This window comes from Calliphora vicina, chromosome 1 (assembly GCF_958450345.1).
Source record: "Calliphora vicina chromosome 1, idCalVici1.1, whole genome shotgun sequence".
Taxonomy (NCBI): Eukaryota; Metazoa; Arthropoda; class Insecta; order Diptera; family Calliphoridae; genus Calliphora; species Calliphora vicina.
In genome coordinates this window covers 63,431,664-63,454,355 of record NC_088780.1, presented here as the reverse complement: position 1 = coordinate 63,454,355, position 22,692 = coordinate 63,431,664, and positions in this window count along the sequence as shown.

The window sequence follows — 22,692 nt, the reverse complement described above, 5'->3', positions numbered from 1 at the left end:
AACTTAAGGCTGTCAAACCCCATGTCAGATGCTTCCTTGATCGAAATAATAAAGAAGAACGTACATGCTGACCTAAAGGTCATGTTATTCATATCGGATCCAAAAGATTTAGGCAAACTGCGCGAATTGGCTAGAAAGGCAGAGAGGGTTCTTTTAGAGAACAAATCAATTCCTTTTCCTCGGCAGCGACAAGTCAATGAAATTCTAGTGGAGGAAAACTCCGAAGATTCGGTTATGGAATCCGATCCCCAAATTGAAGCCATTAGAATGGGCAGAACCTGGGTGAATGGTGATTATTCAAAGATCAAATGTTGGAACTGTTTGGAATATGGGCACAGTTATATATATTGCCCTGACGAAACTCGCCATGTTTTCTGTTATAAGTGTGGACAAAGAGGGATAACCACTCCCAAGTGTAAGGGTAAGGGTCCTCATACGGAAAACAAGCGGCGGAGCGAGTGGGTGACCGGGGATGCTCGTTCCAAAAACTAAATCCCAAGTTTATATCCAGCGATGAGAGTAAGCCGTCACAGATGGAATTACCTCCCAAACTGACAAGACCATTTCACTACTTACTACCTAGACTTTCAAATATTGCTATTTCTCGGGGAATCATCATGAAATGCAGGGAACGCTATCGAAAAAGAATGAAGTATAGGAGATTAATTGAAACCACATGTTTGCCAGATCATCGTTTGGAAAAATTTAAAACGGGTCCTTACGGCCAACGGTTCAAAAATCGAAGTAATGGGATATTGTAAATTACCTGTTACCTTCAAGGGGGTGACAAAGCTCATCACATTTTACATAGTACCAAACTTATCTCAACTCGGTTATCTTGGTATAGATTTTTGGAGGGCGTATGCACTTGCTCCTCAAATCTTCTCTAACTTGTCTTGTAATGAGATTATTGCTAAAACCGAGCCGAATTGTCACGAGCTAACCCCAGAGCAGAAGTAGCGTCTGGAAGAAGTCGTTTTGAATTTTCCATCCTATGAGAAGTTAGGTCTTGGCTGTACGGCTTTGCTTGAACATCACATTGACACAGGGGATGCTTTACCTGTGAAGCAAAAACATTACCCGCTCTCGCCCCCTAGACAGGAAGAAATTTATAAGGAACTTTATAGATTACTAGCGCTTGGCGTTATAGAGGAATCAAATTATCCTTGGGACTGCACCAAGGATAATTTGATTCCTCTATAACGTATCGTATCCGTTCGCAAGCCTGGAAAAATCAGACTTTGCCTTGATTGTAGGAAATTAAACTCGCTCACCAAGAAGGATTCGTAACCGCTACCACACATAAATGGACTGCTCAGTCGGTTAAAAGACACTCACTTCATCAGTGGCATCGACCTAAAGGATGCGTTTTTCCAAATAAAATTGTTTGAGTCATCCAAGGAAAAGACGGCTTTTGCTGTACCGGGTAGATCTCTGTATCAGTACAGGGTAATGCCTTTTGGTGTTTGTAACGGGCCTCAGACAATGAGTCGCCTGATGGACAGGGCAATTCCGGCTAGGTTGAGGGAAAACGTATTCATTTACCTTGACGACCTTCTCGTTTGCAGTCACGATTTCGATACTCACCTTAATTTGCTTTCGGAGGTAGCACTTTGTTTGAAATCTGCGGGATTAACGATTAACTTGGGCAAGAGCAAATTTTGCCAACGCGAGATAAAGTACCTAGGCTATCTCATAGGCGGAGGGAATTTAAAAGTTGATCCGGGAAAAATTGATGCAATCACTCAATTTCCCTTGCCCAAAACACCTAGTCAGGTAAGACGCTTTATTGGCATGGCAAATTGGTATCGGGCATTCATAAACAACTTTTCTGATCTCGCGGGTCCGATGACAGATTGTTTGTGTAAATCAAACAAACCTTTTCGCTTGTCGCCTCAGGCTATTGATTCCTTTGAAAAATTAAAATCTGCCTTGTCGAACGCTCCGGTATTAGTTCAACCAGACTTCAGTAGGGAGTTTGTGATTCAATGCGATGCCTCACGCATCGGAGTAGGTGGCGTTCTATACCAAATAGATGACCAAGGGGACGAACATCCAATCGCCTTTGTGTCTCAGAAACTGAATAGGGCGCAACGAAACTATACCGTAACAGAGCTAGAATGTTTAGCTGCCATTATTTGTGTCAAACGGTTCAGACAATATATTGAGGGACTCCCTTTTAAAATCGTGACTGATCATTCGAGCCTTCGTTGGCTCATGAGCCAAAAAGACCTTAGCGGTAGACTGGCCCGCTGTAGCTTGAAACACCAACATTTCGATTTTGTAATGGAACACAGGAAAGGTTCCCTAAATATAGTCCCCGACACACTGTCCAGATTTGATATTGATGAGCTAAATCTGAATTGCAATCCTCTTGATATAGATCATTCTTCACCTGATTTTCATAGTACCGAGTATAATGAATTAAGAAATCTGATACGCCAGAAAGGCGAAGAACTTCCTGACCTGTGTCTTAAAGACGATCTCATTTATAAGAGAGTAAATTTTCGAAATGATGTAGATGAGGAAAACTTATGGAGGTTATGGTTGCCTGAATCCTTGGCAAGAGAAACAATTAGATTAGCGCATGAGGAAAGTTGCCATAGTGGCTTTAGTAAGACCCTTTTTAGAATCAGACAGAAATATTTTTGGCCACAGATGGCTCGGGATGTGAAATCATACATACAAAATTGTGACGATTGCAAGACCATAAAACCCGTCAATCAGACCCTACGTCCACCCATGGGAAATCAGTTCCAAACAAACCGCCCTTTTCAAAGATTTTACTGCTATTTTTTGGGACCCTATCCTTGCTCTAAGTCGAAAAATTGCCAATTCTTAATTACAATAGACCATATGACCAAATTCTTATTTTTAAAGCCTATGAAGTCAGCAACCTCTATAAATGTTATCGAATTCTTGCAAAATTAAGTTTTCTGCACCTTCGGTGTACCACAGTTTCTGCAATTTACCTCAAAGGAGATAAAAGAATTTTTTGAACTGTACGGCATAACCCACATCACCACAGGGTTCTATTCACCACAGGCAAATGCCTCAGAGAGGGCAAACCGTGAAATAATTTCTAAAATTCGATATTTTTTGTAGGACCATTCAGACCACACAAATTGGGACAGGGGAATACCCAAAATTTTACAAATATTGAGGAGTGATCTTCATTCGGCTATAGGATGTTCACCCTATTATGCGGCCTTTGGCCAAAATATGATTCTAAATGGATCAAGCTATATAATCCTAGATCGTTTGAACATGCTTCGTAATGACACACCGGTCGAGATGAACGATAAGTTACAACTTACCCGTGACAAAATTAACAAGAACCTTGATAAAGCCCATGAGAAAGCGTGTAGGACATATAACTTGAGAGCCAAACCGGTAAATTTCACCGTCGGACAGGAAGTTTTCAGGAAAAACCACTCACAGAGTGATTTTAAAAAGGGACTTAACGCGAAACTCAACCCCAGATTTTTGAAATGTAGAATTAGGAAGAAAATTGGGAATTCTCTTTATGAAATCGAGGACCTTCAGGGGAATTACGTGGGTAAATTTCATGCATCTGATATTCGACCTTAGTCTCAACTTTCGTGGTATGTGTTGCCCGGCTTCGTGGGTCGAGCCACACGTTATACATCAAGTTTATTTTTCTTTAATTGTAATTGCGCCTAAATCCTTCCTGTTCAAATCTTTTATCGTGGATCTCGATTTGAAGCAGGTTTGTTACGGATTTAAAACAATTTTGTTTGTCACAACATGTAAATACTGATTTATTTTTCCCCCCCTGAATATATCGTTACCACGCCACTCTATTTTTTATTTCATTTAACTGCGTGTTACCATACACACAATGTATAGGTATTTTGTGTATGTGATCCTTAACTGTTTATTACCATACACATAATATTACACATTCATTCTTGTCATCTTCTCGGTTGGCAACAACTCTCCTCTTTTGATCGAAATTCTTCTTTATAGAAGTGGAAAAATAAATAAAGTGGCGTGACATTGCCGTTATTTTCTTTATGTTCTGTACCATCAGGGAAATTTTTATACACATTGAAAGAGAATGTGCATAGTTTTTTTACTCTCTCGTTGTTTTTTTTCTCTCCCCCCTGTAATGCAATTACACTTGACCGTCACCATAGTGGGAATTTGTTCTATTTATTCCTTTCATTGCTTTTATATGTGTACACTAGAGTGACAGCCGATTTTTTTTTTTAGATTTCAAAGAGTGCCGGGTGGAATATTGTGACACTAGGCCTAAATGTTAAGTGCTGAAAATTTGAGCCAAATCGGGCAACGATTTCTGGACGCGCATCGAGGTCAAAGTTCAGATATATGCAAAATTTTACTGTTAATATGGAATAAATAGGTGAAACTCGTTAACTTTCTGCATTTTTTTCTAGAAATATGTAGATTTATTTATATTAATGAATATTACATTAAAAAAAAAGTTTTGGAAATTAACCCTGTATCTCCTTTGGTTCAAAATGACCCAAAAACTGTATTATCGCCAAAATTAGAGAAAAATGCAAATTTTTCAGTTTTTGAAAAAATTTTGCTACTAAATAATTACTTTTGCAATTGAATGCAAAAGAATCGAAATATGTACGTAATTATCGTTGTAATGAGATATAAATGACAAAATTTGATTAAAAAATGTTAAAGTTATTACAAATTCGCCAGACCATTAACGTGTTTCAGGCCACTTGAACAAAAAATTTAGAAAAAAAATTAAGAAATTTCGAGAAAAATTAAAATAAAAGCTCATTTCTACTTAAAATATGTCCATATGTACTTGTATATGAGTTTTTGTCTTCGTAGGATACCGTTAACCTATTCGCAGGTATGGCCAAAAAAAAAAAATTTTTAACGGCTGTTTCAAAACTCCATTTTCAAATTTTTAAAAATTTTGTTAAACAAATTTCAGATTTTTTCGATCATCACATTGGGGTTTATTGAGATCAAAATAGGGAATAAAAATATGAAAAAATTATGTCAATACCTCTTACAGTTTTTCCGTACCTGCGATTTAAATTTTGCGTTTTTCAAGAAAAAATAATTTTTTGTCCATATTTAGGAGAATGAGTCCAATTTCCTTACTGTTATACATTTTAAGTAAAACTTATTCATAGTATTATAACTCTGGTAATTTTAAATATGGTCTGAAAGTTTTACTAAAATCGGAAAACGTTAACCTTTAAATCGTGAAGGTCAAAGGTCAAATTTTTCAATATTTGGAATTTCTAATGAAAAGATAGCGAAATGTTATATATTTTTGGGCCGATTTTAATGTAACTTAAGGAGAATATAACATAAAGTCAAGAATTTAAAATAAAAGCACAAAAATGGAAATTAACCCTTAGCAGCACTTGGGGTCCAAATTACCCTCAACTTTTAAAATCACGCAAAACACAACCATTTTGACCCCAAGTCCTCTTAAAGGTTAAAATTAATTTTTGCACTGTTGTTGTAAATGCTAGACCCCAATATATATTTTCCTCAAGTTTCATGAAAATCGGCCCAAAAATATATAACATTTCGCTATCTTTTCATTAGAAATTCCAAATATTGAAAAATTTGACCTTTGACCTTCACGATTTAAAGGTTAACGTTTTCCGATTTTAGTAAAACTTTCAGGCCATATTTAAAATTACCAGGGTTATAATACTATGAAATTAAAATTTAATAAAATGTATAACAGTAAGGAAATTGGACTCATTCGCCTAAATATGGACAAAAAAATATTTTTTCTTGAAAAACGCAAAATTTAAATCGCAGGTACGGAAAAACAGTAAGAGGTATTGACATAATTTTTTCATATTTTTATTCCTTATTTAGATCTCAATAAACCCCAATGTGATGATCGAAAAAATCTGAAATTTGTTTAACAAAATTTTTAAAAATTTGAAAATGGAGTTTTGAAACAGCCGTTAAAAAAATTATTTTTTTTGGCCATACCTGCGAATAGGTTAACGGTATCCTACGAAGACAAAAACTCATATACAAGTACATATGGACATATTTTAAGTAGAAATGAGCTTTTATTTTAATTTTTCTCGAAATTTCTTAATTTTTTTTCTAAATTTTTTGTTCAAGTGGCCTGAAACACGTTAATGGTCTGGCGAATTTGTAATAACTTTAACATTTTTTAATCAAATTTTGTCATTTATATCTCATTACAACGATAATTACGCACATATTTCGATTCTTTTGCATTCAATTGCAAAAGTATTTATTTAGTAGCAAAATTTTTTCAAAAACTGAAAAATTTGCATTTTTCTCTAATTTTGGCGATAATACAGTTTTTGGGTCATTTTGAACCAAAGGAGATACAGGGTTAATTTCCAAAACTTTTTTTTTAATGTAATATTCATTAATATAAATAAATCTACATATTTCTAGAAAAAAAATGCAGAAAGTTAACGAGTTTCACCTATTTATTCCATATTAACAGTAAAATTTTGCATATATCTGAACTTTGACATCGATGCGCGTCCAGAAATCGTTGCCCGATTTGGCTAAAATTTTCAGCACTTAACATTTAGGCCTAGTGTCACAATATTCCACCCGGCACTCTTCAAAATTTTAACAAAAATTTTTTTCCATACAACTGATTGTCACTCTAGTGTACACATACAAGTACATTTCTCTCTCACAACAACAACGTTACGGAGAGCAGAAAGGGAAATTTTTATAAAAATGAATTTTTTGCGCATGCTGCGACGGGTCAATTGGGGACAGAAGTCGACAGTCAGAAAGGAAGGTTGCTAGTTGTCAGTCAAAGCGAGCAGTCGCTTACTTGCTTACGGGTTTTAAATCAAGTGTGGGTAAACTGTACCCAACCAAAAATAAATTAAAATGTAAAAGTTTTTTTTTTCTAAAATAAATTCTTTTAAAAAAATAATAATGTAAAACCATTCTTTCTAAAAATAAACTAAAATGGAAAACATTTAAAAAAAAAACTATTTTTGAAAAGAAATAAATTAAAATGGAAAATAAAAACATTCCCAACAAAAATTTAAACAATTTTCTTAAAAAAAGGAATAAAGTGTAAATATTAATTTTAAACAATTCAAACTAAATACGTGTGAAACAAACATTATTTTGAAATTATTAGTAAGCATAAGTGAACTTATTATACATATTATTTGTGAACAAAATGAAAAAAAAAGAATTTTTGTTATATATACGATTTAAAAAAAAAAAAATAAAATTATACTTAATTACTAAATATTAAGAAAAGAGGCTTCCAAAAACAGCAGAACACAAAAGTGCAAAACCAAATGTTTGTAGCCATTCATAAACTTTTATGTATTTTTTTTATAATTATGTAATAATTAGCCAAAAGCACAGAAAAAAAGGATCTTTCAAAAATTTCTAAAACAATTGTAGAATTTCAAAATTGTTCAAAAAATTAAGCAACAAATATTCAATGTGTTAATTAAATTAACAAAATAAAAAAAAAAAATTTATACTACATGTAAATAAAACAATAGAAATATTAAAGAAAATGAACTATTAAAACAGAAAATTAGAAACATAAAATCTAGACACTCACACACAACAACTCCAAACCAACTATGACAGAAATCAAGTGACTTTGCAGCTGGTTTAAATTGAAAATAGTGTAAATTAATTAAATTTAAAAGAAAATTCATTCTTTTTGTTAAAAACTGTTCGGTTTCAAAGATCCTCCCCAACTTAATCAACAATAGCACCAGTTACTAAATACGAAAATTGAAATAAACACACAACAACACTCATCTAAATCAACAACAAAATTTGCCGACAGCACCACACCACCATCTTCAGCAATCACCATGAAGGACACCCTAACATCACCAGCGTCATCAGATCCCGAAATAAATCAAGCTAGTTTGTAGTAAGTTCATTCTTATTCACCTTTGTATTTAGCAATTTTTTTTTTTGTTAATAATAACAATAATTATAATTAGTTTATCATAAGAGTCATTATAATTATAAATACCGGGTATTCCAAAAAAACCCCAAACCAAAGACAAATAATTTGTACAATTTATATATTTTTTTGAATAGATAAAAAGTAAATTTTAAAAAAAATGTTATTGATTTTGTAACCAAATAAATTAAAAGAAATGTTTTTAAATAAAGAAGCAAAGTATACCAAGTAGTCCAACTCTCTATTTTATAAATTAACTCTCTCACATATACGGGTACTGTGTAAATTCAACAGCCTTGTGAGAGAATTATACACATCAAAAGTCTCGAAATTTTAACTATAAATTGTCCAATAAATATAGTTTGATACGCGTAAATTCACTAACACACATTATTTTATAATTTTTTTCAACACATTTAGCACTTTTTCTTTTCCGAAGCAAGTCCATTTCGCACAAACTAAAAAATATTTTTTTTATTAATTTTGACGTTTTATTTTGTTTGTGGTAGGTTTTAAAATATAGAACAGAGTTTCAATTTTTGGTATTGAAAATAGAACAAAATTTAAATAAATTAAAATTTAAACATTTTTTTAGAACTCTGTGTGTATGGTGAAAATTCAAAACGAACCAACACATATACATTTTTGTAACTAACACATATTTAGACTTAGGTACTTTTTCACTAACACATGTATAGAGTTAGGTACTGCTGTCAAAGAGTTGGACTACTTGTTATACTTTGTAAAGAAGCATCAATATGCTATACTTTTTTTTGTAATCAAATTTAAATAAAGATGGAATTTTAATATTTTTCTTGTAAAGGAGGAATGTTATGTCGAACGGTTACCGGGTAAGTAGAGGATCACATATGGGACAGGTTTTTAAAATGTAGGGTACTCCGCGTGTCATAGGTTGGGGAAGGGACAAATGTACCCCTATATGGCCCACCACCAAGCCATATTATCACCCATGGTGATAAATTTCTAATTTCCCACTTTGTTACTTTTGTTAAGCGATTTATCTAATTTCCCTCTCTGGCATTTTCCCTTGCATTTGTTTTTTTTTGAATTTTCTACATACTTCCAGGGTGTGAAGTATGTATATGTGTTCACGCGTCAAAACTCGGGTTAAGAACCACATTTTGTTCACTGAGCTAGCGGGTCAGCTTTTATACCCCTTAACCAAGTTTTGAGTGGTTAATTGATGATTTTTATACCCTTCAACTTCGTGAGAAGGGTATATATAAGTTTGTCATTCCGTTTGTAATTTCTACATTTTTCATTTCCGACCCTATAAAGTATATATATTCTGGATCCTTATAGATAGCGGAGTCGATTAAGCCATGTCCGTCTGTCTGTCTGTCTGTCTGTCCGTCTGTCTGTCTGTTGAAATCAATTTTCTGAAGGCCCCAGATATCTCCGGGATCCAAATCTTCAACAATTCTGTCAGACATACTTTCGAGAATTTTGCTATTTAAAATCAGCAAAATCCGTCCATAAATAACGGAGATATGAGCAAAAATCCGAGACAACCTCTGAAAATTTCATCAAAAAACACAATGTATTGCATGCTTTGACAAAAAAACAACAAAACGTATGGTTGGATGTGCAAGCTTTGCGTATTTTGTTTTTTTTTGTGTTTTGTTTCTTTTGGTGTTGTTGTTGTTTTTTATACAACTAACCGTTTGTTTGGTTGTGTGTTGGTTTTTTTGACAAAAAAACAACAAAACGTATGTTTGGATGTGCAAGCTTTGCGTATTTTGTTTTTTTTTTTGTGTTTTGTTTCTTTTGGCGTTGTTGTTTTTTATACAACTCAACTTTTGTTTGGTTGTGTGTTGGTTTTTTTGACAAAAAATCAACAAATCGTATGTTTGAATGTGCATGCTTTGCGTATTTTGTTTTTCTTTTGGCGTTGTTGTTGTTTTTTATACAATTAAACGTATGTTTGGATGTGTGTTGGTTTCATTGCCTTGCGTATTTTGTTTTTGTTTTTTCTTTTGGTGTTCTGTTTCGTTTGGCGTTGTTGTTGTTTTTTGTGTTCTTGATAAATTTAGGATGCTGTAAGCTGAAAGTGGGCAATGTACATACATACCTATATACTAATTATAAAAAATAATGATGCATCCACAACAAAGGTGAAGGGTATATAAGATTCGGCATAGCCGAATATAGCACTCTTACTTGTTAAAATTGGAATTTATCGGCGCGTAACAAACTTTAAATTAAAAACTTATTTTAAAAAAATTAAAAACTTTAAAAAATTTGGTTTATTTTGGAAATTGGTGTTGGTGATTTTTGATTCCAAAAATGATTTTCATTACTTATACAACATTGGCCATTAGTTATTAGTTATATCCCTACTGTAGAACCATATGATGTGTGAGTGGAATTGACTGGAGATTATCTCTTAATATTGATCTTATGTTATATTCGAGAGTAGCATATGCAATTACAAAATCTTCAGCCTTTTGTTGTATTGATGGAAGTAATCGGGATAACATATCAACCTTCAAAAATCATCTGTTTTTACGTACTCGATATCAAAGTTGTATGTCATCATGGTTAATGCCCATCTCTGAAGTCTGCCTGCTGAATGAACTGGAATACCTTTTCTTGAACCAAAGATTGTCAGTAATGGTTTATGATCAGTAAGGAGTAAAAATTGTCTACCATATAGCATGCGATGAAATTTCTTTACTGCAAAAACTAAAGCAAGAGCTTCCTTCTCAATTTGCCCATAGTTCTTCTCCGCTGGCGTCAAAGACCTAGATGCGTGTGCAACTGGTTTTTCCGTTCCATCTGGCATGATATTGAAGCATCTGCTGAAACTATAATGGATAACTTGGGGTTATAATGGGTAAGCATTAAATCCGATACTAGAACCTGCTTGAATTTTTGAAATGAATTTTCACAATCTGAAGACCGTGGTATTGGTCTTAGTTTTATTTTGAAGTAATTCGTAGAGAGGTGCTCTAAGAGATCTTATTGTGCTAATGAATTTACCGTAGAAATTTATAGAACCAAGAAATGATGGGGCAGAATCGAAATTTTTTGGAAATAAATCTGGCATTTCTAAACGGCTGGTCCGATCGGGATAAAATTTGAATTGGGCGTAGCCCAATTCAAATTTAAGTTATTAAAGTTATTAAATGGGCCCTACAAATAATCCAGGGTACCTTCGACATGTAAAATTTTTAAACACGTGCCATTTTTTTGTTTCCCATCCGATTTCAAAGAATTTTATATCTTGAAAAAACATGCTTGCGTGTGCTATTTATCTCTTATAATTTTCTAGTTATAGACAATTCAAAATTGAAATTTTAAAATTTTGCCATACCTTGGTCCGCTTTTTTAAAAATATAGGGCGCACTTTTGGACCGAATGGACTAGAATTTTTTTGTTAGTTAGACAACTAAATTACCAATAACATACAAAAGAGCAATATCGATTACGAATCCAAAAATAACCGATTTTCAATTTAAAAATTCAAAAAATAGTATATTTTTGCTATATTTTGGACAAAAAGGTGGCTTAACTCTTTTTTATTAAAAAACTACTTTCTTTAAGACCATATAACAGTTTTATGTTTTTCTGTAAAGTTTCTTTACGGAGAACATTTTGGTATAAAAAACATGTCCTATTTTTCGAACATGTCGGCCCTACGCCCTTTGGAAATTGACCTATTTTTTATCAAAGCCGGGATCAGAAAACGGAAAGCAGTTTTGGAAACCCTGATGTGTTCCCTATTTATTCCTAAAGTATTTTCCCAGCCCCGAAGGAAATGTGGACCTTATAGACAAAATTGTAAAAAATACCATTTTTGGGATTTTCGCTCCAATTTTTAATAATTGCGGGATTCCCTTTGACCTTTTGACAAGTTTTTTTACACCTTGTTATTTAGAATGAGAAACTTAAAAAACGCGGAAAATTTCATTGAGTTTCGTTAATAAATAAAGATTTTATTACATATTACCAGTGTTTAAAAAGCTACGATAACTAACAAATTTTTAACTGTTGCTACAACTACTGCTTCAAAAAAGTGTATGTAGCGGTAGCAGTAGCATTTGTCTTTTTTCGTTTTCTTGTTTTTTTAAAACTACTGCTACCTTCAAAATATAAAACTCTTAACAGAGCAGTAGTAATAAAACATGAATTGTAAATGGAGTAGTAGCATAAAAATACAAATCATTGCTACTGCTCTATATCGAGTTTTAATTTTTAAGGTAGCAGTAAAGTAGCAGTTGATGCAGCAGTTAAGGTAGCAATAAAAGTAGTCAAAAAAGAAAATCTTCAGTCATAACACCAAAATTGACAGAATTAAACACTGTGTGTTGTTTTTGTTTTGAGAGATTTTGAAAGAATTATTCGATTTTATTCGTCTCAGATGTTCGTGTTGCTAACAGAAAGATCGTGTTTTCTGTGTGTATAACAAAAAAGCTGAACTTTTGTTTACAACACGACCAACATACACAAATATACATTCACAACAACAACACATAATATACTTTTTTGGCTGAAGATTTTTATTTTTGACTTATTTTATTGCTACCTCAACTGCTACTTAGCTGCTACTTCAACTGCTACTTAACTGCTACTTCTTCTACTACCTCAACTGCTACTTCTATTACTACTAAATTTTAAAAGTAGCAGAATTAATAAAAAACTAATGACTGCTACATCAAAACTTTTTCTTTTTTAAGGTAGTAATAGAAAATAAATTACTCTGCTACTTTTAAATTTTTCTTTTATTAGTACTACTACAACTACTGCTACCAAAATGTGAAGGTAGCAGTAGTAGTAGTAATTATTGACTCCGAGTTTTTATTAATTTTTTAACTAGACTACTTGTGTTTTTTCGTTGCTACTGCTACTTGTAGTCTAGTTTTTTAAACACTGCATATTACATATTCATTGAGTTTCTAAAACTAAAATTTATATCAAAATTTTAATAGGATTGCAAATATTAGGAATAATTTGATCCATATTTTTTCCGAGCAATATTTTTTTGTTTAGATAAGTTAATTTTTGGTCTTACAAAAAAAATTTCAAGTCAATATCTCAATTAGATTCAAAAATATGCCACTTTAAAACTCCGTCTTTCTAAAATATTGCACATTTTCATACTAAATTTTTTTTATAAATTTTCTTAATATTTTATTCAACACAAATCATTGGTTCTGACTCAGTCACATTAAGAAAATTTATACAAATTCTTTAGTATGAAAAAATGCAATATAATTGATATATTGACTTGAAATTTTTTTTGTAAGATATGATAATTATTATTATGATAATTCCAAATGATATTGAGAAAATTTTAAATAAAATTGAGATACATTTATAAATTACTTTAAGTCATGATAATTCAACAAGGTAGAATCATTAGGGGATAGTTGTCAATTGAATGTCTTGTTATGTCTAAACACATAAATATCAAAAACAAAATTAAAACAAGTAAGAAAGTATGGTCGGTCATCGTGAATGATTTTCGGAAGAGGTCCTTATATGGGAGTTATGACTAATTATACACCGCTCTCCATGAAATTAGGTCGTGTGATTTATGTCTATATGAAAGTTATTTTTCTTGAATTTTATGTGTACACCAACATTTTTAAGAGATTTATGCTAGTTATAGTGATTATCAGAAGCAGACCTTATATGGGAGATATGACTAATTACTAGGGTATTCATTCGACTAATGATCGTTCGATTAATCTAATAATTTCTTACAAATAATTATTCGAACAATTTAAAAATAGCCATTTTCGAATAACGAATAATTCGAACAATTTTATGTAGAATAATCGAATAAAACGAATACATGTCCATATATATTTAAATTTATTAAATTGCTTAAAATTTTTCATAATTTCAAATTTAAATAAGTAATAATGACTCACAAAAATTGTATTGTTTCTGAAATTCGCCAAATAACTAAAGACAAATGGACTTTCGATCACTGTAGATGAGTGTTCCGATAGCTCCTTCTATAAATATATAAATATTACTGCAAGAAGTTACAATTCTAAAAACAAATCTTTCAAAATGTTTAACTTAGGATGAAAATAAAAGGTACGGAATACAATATTTGTTATTTAGCTGGCGAAATATTAGAAGAATCGCAATTAATAATCTAAATTTTAACTTAGATTAAAGTGGAATTGAATGTGACGGAAAATGTGATTTTGAAACGGTTTGATTTGTAATGATTACATTGAAATAGATGAGGGTCATGACCAGGGAAACCGGAAATATTCTCTTAAAAAAGCGTTTTAAGCGCTTTAAATATGCAGTAAAAACATTAAAATATGCTCTTAAAATTTAAAAAATATGCTCTTAAAAAACAAACTTTTACATAATTTTTAACCAAAAAATATACTTTTATTTAAAAAAATTAATACAATTCATTTCTAAATAGGTAAAGTAACATAAAATAAACAAAAATAACATAAACTAAAACAAGTAAAACAAAAAATAAATACAACATAAAAACAATAAGCTATGAAAAGGCCTCGAGAGGTATTTTTTGATGATATTTTATATAAATATAAAGTCACTTCTTCAATTAAGGTTATTCTTGCAATAAATTACAAAATGTTAACTTAAATTTTCAAATAAAAATCGTTGTCTATTGGATCTGAAAACATTTTTATACATAGAAAATGTTCTTTCGACATCAACTGATGTTATAGGAGCAAATTTAAAAGACAATATTTCATTAACACTTAGAACTGTTAAGTTTGAATTAGAACTAAAATTTGATATTTAGATGGCGCTATTATTAAAAAAGTGCTTATTTTATATAAAAAAAAAGCAATCTATTTTTCAATTTTGAATTTTAAACAAAGGAAGTAAAAACCTGTAACGCAACAGCGAAAAATAAGTATGACAAAATTTGTTTTTGATAAAGTCAAAATATGCTATTAAACAGTAAAATATGCTCTAAAACGCAAAATATGACATAAATATGCTCTTAAAACAAATATATGCAAAAAAATTCACTTAAGGGTAAAATATGCAAAAATATGCACTAACAAATCGATGCCAAAATTCTTAAATAATTCTGAAACGTGTAAATATCTTATCCATGTGCTCATTAGACTCACCAGAAAAAATATGCATTTGCATATTTTGGTTTCCCTGGTCATGACCTTCAAATATATGTATATAAATGATGTTATTCACCGCGTACGTAAGTGTTGCAAAATCTTTATATATAAAAAAGTAACGTTACTGACTCACTGACTGACTGACTGACTGATTCATCATCACACAGCCCAAACTACTGAAGCTAGAATCATGAAATTTTAACTGTGGGTTCCTCCCTCCCCAAAACGATTCGATAAGAAGGGATTTTTGGAAATTCGAACGTTTAGGGGGTAAAAAAGGGTAGAAACGGGTAAACCCGGTAATCTTATATCTTCAAAACTAATAAAGATACAAAAAAACTTGAAATTGCATGTTACCCCATTTAAAAAATAAGCTGACAGGTGTTTCGTACTTTTTGGAAATTCGAAACTTTTAGGGAAGAAAACGGGTAAAAACTGTATTTTGGTACTTTTTTGGCATGTATCTTTTAAACCAATAAACATAGAATCAAATTTTAAATCGTATTCTTTACTTATCAAAAAATATAAGTTTGGTACTTTTTGGAAATTCGAAACCTTAAGGGATAAAAATTGTGTTTATTTTTGGTACTTTTTCATAAAATATGTATTTCTATAATTTGACATAGACATACGAATATTTTTATTATGAGCTCCCACCACGTTACAGAAATTTATTTGAATAAAATTGTACCACCTCAATGGGGATAAAAAAAGGTACCAAAAAGGGGATAAAATCGGGAAAATACATTATATTTGAAATTATTAAGCCAATTTTGATAATGTTTTTTAACGTTGGTTCCTGGATTCATACAAAACTTAACTAACAGGGTGTTTTTTGGAACTCGAATACCAATGTGTACATTGGGCCAAATCCGGGTAAACAGTTTGGTACTTTTTTTAAAACATATTTATTCTTGGGCACATTAACACAGATTTTAATATTTTGAGACATGCCTGTAGCATAAACAATTTTGGCAAAATGGAATATTTTTAAATTTCAAACTTGAGGGATGTTCAAGGAAGAAAAGGGAAATTGGTACTTTTCTCCTAATGGTACTTTTTTAACATTTTAAATTAATTCAGTTATCGACATTAAAGTTAGCTGATATGTATCTGAGTGAAGATAGTGTTAGGAATAGAGGATAATACTTAGGTACCAAAATGTGTGAACTGAACTATAGGTACTTTTTTGTTCTTCTAATAGTACTTTTTTGAAATTTCTATAACAATGGACTTAGAAACACGAAATTAAACATATATGGTCCTAAGTGAGTGAGAAGTCTAGGTGGAGACTTTTTGGTACTTTTTCTTTATTCAAATGGTACTTTTTGTAATTTCTTCACCAATGTACATAGAAACATGAAATAAAGGTTATATGGACCCGATTGGGTGGGCAACTACAAGTGGGTGCTTTTTGGTACTTTTTCTATATTCTAATGGTACTTTTTGAATTTTCTATAATATAATGGACCTAGAAATATGAAATTAAGCGTATATGGTCCAAAGTGATTGAAAATTCAAGCGGATACCTCATGGTAATTTTTGTTTATTCTAATGGTACTTTTTTTAATTTTCTATAGCAATGGACTTAAAAACATGAAATTAAGCATACATGGTCCTAAGTGAGTTAGAATTCTAGGGGGAGACTTTTTGGTACTTTTTCTTTATTCGAATGGTACTTTTTGTAATTTCTTCACCAATGAACCTAAAGCCATGAAATTAAGCTTATATGGACCCGAGTGAGTGGGAAACCACAAGTGGAGGATTTTTGGTACTTTTTATATATTCTAATGGTACTTTTTTGAATTTCCTATAATAATGTACCTAGAGTTTCCAAAAAATCTAAGAATTTCAAAACCGCGGTTTCGGTTTTAAAAAATTAAAAACCGATCGGTTTCGGTTTTGTGATAATTTATTAAATATTAAGTATTATAGAAACAAAATTAGTTGATAATATAGGAAATGATATACAAATCTAAAATTCAAACTTGACGGGTTATGGTTTAGTAAATGCGAATTTAAAAGTGATAGTCAATGGTACTATTTCCTTATTGCAATGGTACTTTTTGAATATTTTATAATAATAAACCTAAAAATTTAAAATTAGGAACACATTTTGCATTTTCTATAATAATGGACCCAGAAATATGAAATTAGACATTTACAAATAGATTCACAAAATGAGACTTGATAGTACTATTTCTTTCTTCTAATTGGAGTGGCGAAGCGCACCGGGTCAGCTAGTATTTAATAAATCGAATGATAAACACAAATATTGCAAACAATCGTTTTGTTGCAAGAAAAGCATGGAGTTCGTCTTACATATGATTTTAAACATCGTTGAACATCTTTGTCTAACATGGTAATAAACTTTTTGCGTATTTGTAAATGCGTCAATCATGCACTGCCTGATTTCAAATTAGCCACGTTCACTGACAATGATATCAAACTTTGGACAGATTCCCTTTATTGTGTAATTCCCCAAGACCACTTTATTAAGAAAGGATTCGGTAACGTTGATAGAGCTTGATGTATAACATGGTAGAACCAACCAGGTACAATTATTAGGGAGAGTTTTCAATATTTACCCCTACAACGTCAAATAACGCATTTACTCTAATCACTTTTTATTTTGTTTTCTCAATGTTTTGCACGTTATATTAAAACTAACACATATTTATTTGGAAAAAATTTAATTTGAATTGAATATTTTAGGAAAAAAAAGTAAATACACAAAAATTTGTTTAATTATTTTTTTTTTGTCTTAGACATTTCGTTTTGTTTTTTTCTAATTTTCTTTTGTTTGACGTTATAGGGAATGTATAATTGAGAACGTACTTTCTAATAATTGTACCTTGCTTGTTCTGCTATGGATGTATAATACAATTTGTTATAAATAATATAGAAATAGTGAATAATTAATTTACTAAAGAATTAGTTACTTAATTTAAAACTCGAATTAATGAACGACATAAAAAGTTCTTAATATATTGTAGTTATTTGAATTCAGGATCATGTCCAAAACGGAAACCTAAGGGTTTGCTAGTCAATTATTTTGTAGATTGTTCGGGAGTTAATCTGATAAGAATATTTCTGTTGAAAATTTAATGATGGCCTTTGTTTTTGAATGTTTTTAACATTATCAATACTTGAATTGTTAACTTTAACGTTATTTTTTGTTTTTCTTTAACAATAAAATATTAAAAAACCGACTCAAAACTTCATTCTATACTTTTTTAAAAAATTTTAAATTATTCGAATAATTCGATTAATTTTAAACGTGTGATCGAATTATTCGAACAAGTTAAAATCTCTTATTCGTTTTATTCGAACAAGAGAAAAATCGAATAATTCGAATACCCTAGTAAACACACAGAAACTTGTACAAACAGTTGTAACTGTGCACGTCTTTATTACACACAACTAAACTTTTGTTTTCTTTTTATTATATTATATATCAGGGGTGCCCACAAGTTCCTTATGGAAGAGTAAACACCAATACATTTAAAGAAAAGCTACTTTTTATTCAATATTTGTTGTTGCTAAATCCAATTCATACAAAGAAAAAAAAACTCACTTTCAACACACACATTTTTAAAATATCATACGATAAACAAAATCTACATGGATGATCGCAGTCGTAAATGTTTACCAGCAAAGCATACGAAAGTGTTGTTGCTTTCAACATGCGTGTAAATTTTAATTTTTTTTAAATTTTTACACTGTAAAATAATAAGACAAAGTTGTTTGTGTATTTTGTATTGCTAGTGCTGAGTGCTCTAGTGAGTATACAAAACACACAGCCTATAGCTAAGAGCAATTACAAAAACAAAAGAGTACCAAGAGTATAGGGCTTGGGCGTGACTGTTATATATGTACATGATTTCATGAAACACTAACAAAATACATGGGTTTTTGGGTTTTTTGCTTATATCTCGGCCATTTGTGGACCAATTTTCTTGTTTTTAAATAGCAACCGAACTGGAAGAATTCCGGAGATTTTGATGTATCAATCATGTTTGTAAGTTATTTAGGGGATTTGGAAACTTGATTTCAACACACAGACGGACATGGCTATATCGACTCCGCTATCTATAACGATCCAGTAGCCCGTTTCTGTATTTCTCGAAATGAAAAAAAATTCTCACATGAAGTGTCAAACAAAAAATTCCATCGTTTCTCGATGTGTGAGAAAAAAGTGTTTCTGTATTTGAATGCGAAAACACACAACACTGATTCTGTTCTTACTGGAATATTTCCAGTAATTTTGTGTCAAATGCAAAAACAGTGAATGAAATTCTAAACCAATTTTAAATACTAAAATATAACAATTGCGTTCATAATTTTGCTGTTTAGAAATTCTTTCTATTTTCTATTAAAATTAAAAAAATATTTTACAAACACATTATTGTTTACCAGAGCTGTAAATGAATCACTCATTTTTGAATTAATTCCCGAATCATTCACACAAAAAAATTAATTAAATGAAATTTGAGTCAATTCAAATGAATTTGGTAAAAATTAATTGCAATTCGTTTCCAATTCAAATGAATTGAATTGATTTTGAATTAATTCAAATGAATTGCAATTCGTTTCCTATTCAAATGAATTGAATTGATTTTGAATTAATTCAATTCATTTACAATTCATTTGAATTGAATTGATTTTGAATTAATTCAAACGAATTAAAAAAAAATTAGCAATTCATTTCCAACTCCGACGCGAAATTCGCAGCATATTTAGCAGATTCTTCAATGTCATTAAGTATGCCGTATAATTAATCGACGGTTAAAAAGTCTTCCTTTAAATATAATGCGCCGTTACCATCGTCAGCTGGTGTTGAAAGATTATTTTCGTACGCCTCTATTCTAAACATCCCTAAACGTGGATTTCTTTCAGATGATAATTTTGAAAAGCTTTTGTTGTTTAAGGTTTTTTAATTAGCCTTATTTATGAAACCCAATTGTGTTTTGAATTACATACATTGTTATTTTTCCTGAAATAAATATAATATAAATATTAGCAAAAAGTTTGTTGTTGGGTGGTCGTAGGTCACAAAATTTCAAAAATTATTAATTGCTTCTTGAATATTAAATATGTTTTGTCGTTCAGCGTATTTCAAAATAAAAATCAGTTCTTGAAGAAATAAACTCCAAACACCATGTTTACATTGATCAGGCGCGTATACAGGACAAGGCTTTTCAATTTTTGTACTGGATATTTTCATTTTGGTAGGAGAAATCTTTCATTCCCCCTAGAGTTCTGCTCTTGAATTTGATTGCTTGCAACTCATTTTTGAATCATTCATTTGAATTGCTATTCTTTTTTCTAATTCATTTGAATTAATTCAAATTCAATTCAAATGAATTGTAAATGAATTGCAACTCAATTTTACAAATTCATTTGAATTGGAAATGAATTGAAATTCATTTCTGCCTAATTCGTTTCAATTGATTCAAATTTCATTCAATTCATTTTTTCAATTCAATGAATTAATTCAAAATTTAGCTAATTCATAATGAATTAAAATCAAAAAAGAATGATTCATTTACAGCTCTGTTGTTTACATACATGTCTGTGGACATTTGACAAAACGACTTCTCTCGAGATAAGACAATTTTACAGGATTTTTGTAGTAAATATAAAATTTGAATGCGCTTCTTTTGGTCTTATCGCCGTATTTCTATGACTTTTAGAACATAAGATACGCAATCGAAAAAACGACCTCTTTCAGGTTTTTCCCCAATTTCAATTTGACAAAACAACTTCTCTCATAGAATTCAAATCATTTTAAAAAAACTAGTAACTGCCTTTTGACAAAACAGCCTATCTCTATTTAGTTTTAGCACATTATTAACAATTATTTTTTGATAAAACAGCTTCTTTCGAAAGAAGTCGTTTAGTCGAAAGCAAAGATTGAAAAACCTACCACTTGTCTGAGACAAGTAGATTTTTAAATCAGTTGATCGCGAGTTTTCGTTTTGACAAAACGTCTTGTATCGACAGAGGTTCTTTTACAAAAACGAAAATTTAAAAAAGTTAAGTCTTATCTTAACATAAGTGCTTTTAAAAATGGAAAACAGAAGAAAAGAAGCTGTTTTGCTACTTAATACTAGAATAAATAAAAATAAATTAAAATTCGTATAAATGAATGAAGTAAAAAACTTGAGGCTATGGCCAATAATGTGAAAAAAAGAACACGTAAATATGTCTTTATTTTCGACCAAAGACCATAAACTAGAAAAATCTTTGGCTAAATATATGGTTCATGTGATGAAAATACTTTGATTGCCAAAAATTTCGATGATGTGAATGGATTGACCATACATTTCTAGTTGTGTTGCATCTTGAGTTTGATACAGTGCATGAGCAAATTGAAAAAAATTAAGAAAAATTCATCCTTTTCAATATACCATACACACGACTGGGTAAATTTAATAACGGCTACAAATCGTTCATGAATTAAACCAAAACTATTTTTTAGATTTTATTGGTCTGATGAAAGATAGACATCAACTCTCGTCGTCTAAAGATGCAGATTCCACAATTGGTCGAAGTTACATGTCTCCATTCGTCGTATCACATAACAAAAAACGCGATTTGATGGATATGCTGCCACTGATAAATACCCATCTACACATTTTTTAAAGCATAAAGATCGTTTAAAATCTATCTGGATCTTGACGAAGAAGAAACTCAATAAAGTTTCACAAAGTAAATCGCAAAATATGATTTTTTACTGTTTTCTTCTTATAATAAGATAATAGTATTATTTTATTTAAAAGTTAATTTTTATATTAAAATTCAACCTTATCAAATATTTACTATTTTTAAAGAAACATTTTTATATTTGATTAATTATTTGGCTATTGTAACGAAAAAGTTGAATAATTTTTTTTTAATAATACCGAAATATGTTTGTCAAATCAACTTCTTTCGACTTTTTTTTATATTTCAATTTCAAAAAGGACTTGTTTTTACATAAGCCGACTCTAATTTAATTAAAACAATTTTGACAAAACGACTTATATGATACAAGCTAATTTGTTTGCTAAAAATACATTTGACAAAAAAGCTTAAAATTTGTTGTTGCTGTTTTAAAGAAAACTATTGCTCTTTCAAACAAAAGAAAAAGCGCTACTTGTTTATTGGATATTTGTCTATAATGTTTATATATAACATTTCTTTGATTTTCTACACAAGAACTTTTGTTAGTAGTTTTTACAGTTTTTTCGCTCTCCTGAAAAGTTGACGTTTTAGAAAGAAGCCGTTTTGTCAAATGTCCACAGATGTGTATTAGAGATATAACTAAATTTGGAGATATTTTTGGCATACCACCACGTGATGGCCAATGTTGTATAAGTAATGAAAATCATTTATTTAGGTCATTTGGAATCAAAAACATCACGCACCAACACAAATTTCTAAAATAGAACAAATTTTTTTTTTCGCTGAAAAATTAGTTTAAAAATTATCTATTGAAGTATGTCCGCAGTTGCTATTAAAATAAAATATTGTATTTCAAAATAATTGAAATATTTAATGAAAAACTTTATTGCGTTTGGTGCGTGAACTTTTTAAACAACCGCGAAAAAATAATACCGTGGTTTTTCATATTTTTTAATGCTCTATTCGACTATGGTATGC